This window comes from Crocuta crocuta, unplaced genomic scaffold (genome assembly GCF_008692635.1).
Source record: "Crocuta crocuta isolate KB4526 unplaced genomic scaffold, BGI_CrCroc_1.0 scaffold271, whole genome shotgun sequence".
In the NCBI taxonomy this organism is placed as follows: Eukaryota; Metazoa; Chordata; class Mammalia; order Carnivora; family Hyaenidae; genus Crocuta; species Crocuta crocuta.
In genome coordinates, this window is record NW_027527824.1 from 4,809,249 (window position 1) to 4,813,378 (window position 4,130).

At 50.5% G+C, this 4,130-nt stretch overlaps 1 protein-coding gene across 2 annotated transcripts in view; it reads right to left on the bottom strand.

Annotated features, from left to right (window-relative positions):
• ABCG4 (ATP binding cassette subfamily G member 4) overlaps positions 1–153 on the bottom strand; it is a 13,957-nt gene extending 13,804 nt beyond the window's left edge. The window contains exon 1 of one of the 2 annotated variants that reach the window (XM_077776911.1): positions 89–153. The gene's annotated coding sequence lies outside the window, so the exon portion shown is untranslated. The remainder of the gene's footprint in view (positions 1–88) is intronic. The other variant, XM_077776897.1, reaches the window with a different exon arrangement.
• Positions 154–4,130: the final 3,977 nt, after the last annotated feature.

The window sequence follows — 4,130 nt, forward strand, 5'->3', positions numbered from 1 at the left end:
CGGACCCAAGACCTCCCCCCTCCGCCACCGCGCCACCTAGCCCCCCGTGGAGGGCTCCCTCCTCCCCATCTCCCGCGTGCCTAGTCACCTTGACGCGCCCCCGGGCCGGTGCGGACCGAGAAGCTCGGCGCTGCCGCGGGCCGGGGATGGAGACTCCGGGCCCTTCTCACCTGCCTCCNCCCGAGCCTGCCGGGCGACTGCGCTCTGCTCCGAGCTGCTGCTCGCCGGTCCCGCTGTTCTTAAAGGGCCCGCGACGCCCCGCAGCAGGCGGGGGGCGAGCACCGCGAAGGGGACGGCCGTGTCGGCGACGCGGAGGTCGGAGTCGGCGCAAGTGTGGCCCCGGGACTGGGGGTTGGCGGCGAAAGGCCGACTTGAAGACAGGAAAAGAGCTGAAGTCGTTCAGTGGGGACAGGTCCCTGGATTACATACTAGATGACGGCGGCGTGAACATGGGGTGGAGGTGGGCATTGGAGTGCAGATGCCGTTACTCTCAAGGGCTTGTGAAGCTGTCAGACTATCTGCACACATACACACGCCAACAGTTTCCCTCAGTTCCGGCTCTTGAGCTCAGGCTTCCCCCAGGGATTCCCCAAACTAGATAAAAAGGCTTTGAAAGCTAGTCTTAGGATAACCCCCTCCCCTTTCCCCACCCCCCTCCCCACTTTCCCTCTCTAAGCAGGGAGGAAACTTGTTAAGAAGGGTAGGAGGGTGGACTCTTTGGGAGAGCTTGCAAGCATCTCCAAGGTTAAGGTGGTACTTAGAACTCAGCCTGCTTTGACTGTAGAAATTTTTCTTCTCCCAGGCAAATTCAGGCCTTTAAGACAGGCACACGCCTGATACTAGAGACACATATGTGCCAGGGCATGCACAGGCCTCACTGACACTACTTTTGGCATCTCCTAGCACCCATGTGCATCCTCTCCCTCACCCCACAAGCCTTCAAATGCAGGTCCCCAGGACACTCCGGGGCTCTCTCCTGCTTTGCTCCTTTCTCTTGCTCCTCTTGGCCCCTGCTTGCCCCAGACCCAGTCTTCTAGGGGTAAGTCGGTTAGCCAGTTGAGACACGTGACCTGAGCTTTTAAGTTCCCACCTGTCACAGGGCAAAGACTGACGGGAGGGGAGGCTGCTGGCGCTGCTGCCACCTTCTTACTGCAGCAGTTGAGAGGTTACTAGCAGTCAAACCTCTCCTCTGCTCATCAGCCCCTCCTCCAGCCTCTCCGGTGCCTGGAGGCTGGCGGCCCCTGCAGGACATCAGCAGGCTCCGCCCTGTAACTGTAAGGTTCAGTGGATTTTGGATCCAGCCCTCCTTACCTTCCCCACCCCCACCCCCACGCCCCACATCACCGCCACTCCTCAGGACCCACAGCTCATTCTCCAGATGGACCCTCCATTCTCCAAGTTAACTGCAATGCTCTAGTATAAACTCCCTGTCGCCAATGGTTGCATTGAGCAATCATTATGGACCTCGCATTATCTGACTTAATTCCCACAATATCCTTATGAGACGGGCATTACAACTTCTCTTTAGAAATAAAGAAACATGCAACAATGTGGATGGAACTATAGTGTATTATACTAAGTGAAATTAGTCAGAGAAAAACAAATATGTGATTTTAGGCATATGTGGAATCTAAGATACAAAACAGATGAACATAAGGGAAGGGAAGCAAAAATAATATAGAAACAGGGAGGAGGGCAAACCATAAGAGACCCTTAAATACAGAGAAGAAATTGAGAGTTGCTGGAGGGGTCGTGGGTGGGGGGATGGGCTAATTGGGCAAAAGGCGTTAAGGAGGACGCTTGTTGGGATGAGCACTGGGTGTTATATGTAGGGAGTGAATCACTGGATTTTACTCCTGAAATCATTATTGCACTATATGCTAACTAACTTGGATGTAAATTTTAAAAAATAACAAATTTGAAAGAAAGAAATGGAGGCATAAGGAGGTTGGTTAAGCAATGTGCCCAAGAGGACACATCTAGTCAGCAGCAGAACAGGGCTTGAACCCTGAAATTTTTGCTTTTACCCACCCTGCTATGTGGCCTCTCAGAACTCTATTCCTAAATGGACTGTCTCCTTCCTGTTTTCTAGACGGGCGCTTCCATTCTCACAAGATAACCACCACGTCTTAATGACACTCCACTCCTTTCCCTGGGATACAACTTTCCAATTCTCAGGAAAATTTCCTCCCCTCTTAGGAACACCATGTGCCGTTTTCCTTGGGACAGGCTTCCCCATCTTCAGAGACCATCATTTCCACGCCTTCGATCAGCTTTCCACACCATGGGATTTACACCCCATGCCCCAGAGCCATGGTCCTCAGCCTCGGCTATGAGTTTAGCATCACTTGGGTGATATCTAGAAAATATGTTTAGATAATACTGCAAACCAGTGAGTCCTGATCTCAGGACTCAGGTGTTAGTGTTGTTTTTTTTTTTTAATAGTTTATTTATTTTTGAGACAGAGAGACAGAGCCTGAGTGGGGGAGGGTTAGAGAGAGAGGGAGACACAGAATCCGAAACAGGCTCCAGGCTCTGAGTTGGCTGTCAGCACAGAGTCCGATGAGGGGCTCGAACCCACGAAGAGTGAGATCTGACCTGAGCCAAAGTCGGACACTTAACTGACTGAGCCACCCAGGCGCCCCCCTTTTTTTTTTTAATTTTTTAATGTTTTATTTATTTCTGAGAGAGACAGTGTGAGCAGGGCAGGGTCAGAGAGAGAGGGAGACACAAAATCTGAAACAGGCTCCAGGCTCTGAGCTAGCTGTCAGCACAGAGCCCGATGCGGGGCTCGAACCCATGAACCACGAGATCATGACTGGAGCCAAAGTCAGATGCTCAACCGACTGAGCCACCCAGGCACCTCAGGTGTTCATCTTTTTAAAAGCTCCCCAGCTGACTCCACTGGGTAGGAAGTCGAGAGCCCCTACCCTAATTGAACCTTCCATTCCCTGGGCTTGAACACTTGCCATGTACCCATGAAAGTCCTCTCTCTTCCCTAGAACAGACCTTCTGTTCTCTAGGACACCCTCTGCTCGTTGTGTGAACACATCTTCCATGTCCTGAATCTGAGGTCAATTATCTGTACTCCGACCTTGATGCTTTTATTCATTCTGTGTTCTTAAGCAACTTTCTCCACCTCTCTGAGCTTCATCCATGAAATAGAGATAAAAATCCTGCAGATCAGCCTCAAAAGATTCTCATGAGGTTCAAGTGTTCAAGAGCTTAGTGCTTATTCTCAAGAACAGATCATACATCCTTATTCCCCAGGCCAGACTTACATGGGTCATTTTATTTCCCCCAGAAGAGTCTCCCATTTTCTTGGCAAAGAAGGGGAAACTACATTTATTGAATGTCTACTATGTTCTAGGCACCTGGCATAATGACGTGATCTCTGAAAAGAGCTAGGTCTGTATCTTCCCTGAATTTCTAGAACATGGACACAGAAAATAATAACTATCCGCTGACTGAATGGTCTAACCAGTCTTCATGACAACTTGATGAGGTCACTATTATCCACCCATGTTTCAGATAAGGAAACTGATGCTCAGACAGGTCAAGTACAAGTTGATGTGATGGCTCCAGGGATGCATGTCAGAATCAGAGGGCAGGCTTGCTAAAACAAACTGTTAGCCCTACCCCCCCAGAGTTTCTGATTCAGCATCTGTGGTGGGGCCAGAGAATTGGCATCTCTGGTAAGTCGCTAGGCGATGCTGATACTGCTAGTCTAGGGACCACACTTTGAGAACCATTGATCAAGAGAACCTTCATCCCTCAGACCCGACCTCATCATTCCCAGAACAACCCCTCTATCTTCTACTATGGACCTTCCCTCAGATAGACCCACCCTCTCTTCCTCAAATAGTCCTCCTCCATTCCCTGAGATTGATCCTTTTCTTTCTCTAGGACCTTCCCAATTCCCATCCCAGACCCTTTCCCCCTTCCTAAGAGGGAGCCTCCAAAAAGGGCAGGTTCCGTAGACCCAGAAAAGTAAGGGTTGATGTTAATTGGCTTACGAGGAACAAGGCAGAAGTAGCAAATTCCTGTCTCAGCTTAGTGCCAGGAGTTAATCTAGCAGACGGGTGCTCTGGGCAGGGATTTGTGGGAGAAGCAGTTGGTAAGGAGCTTAG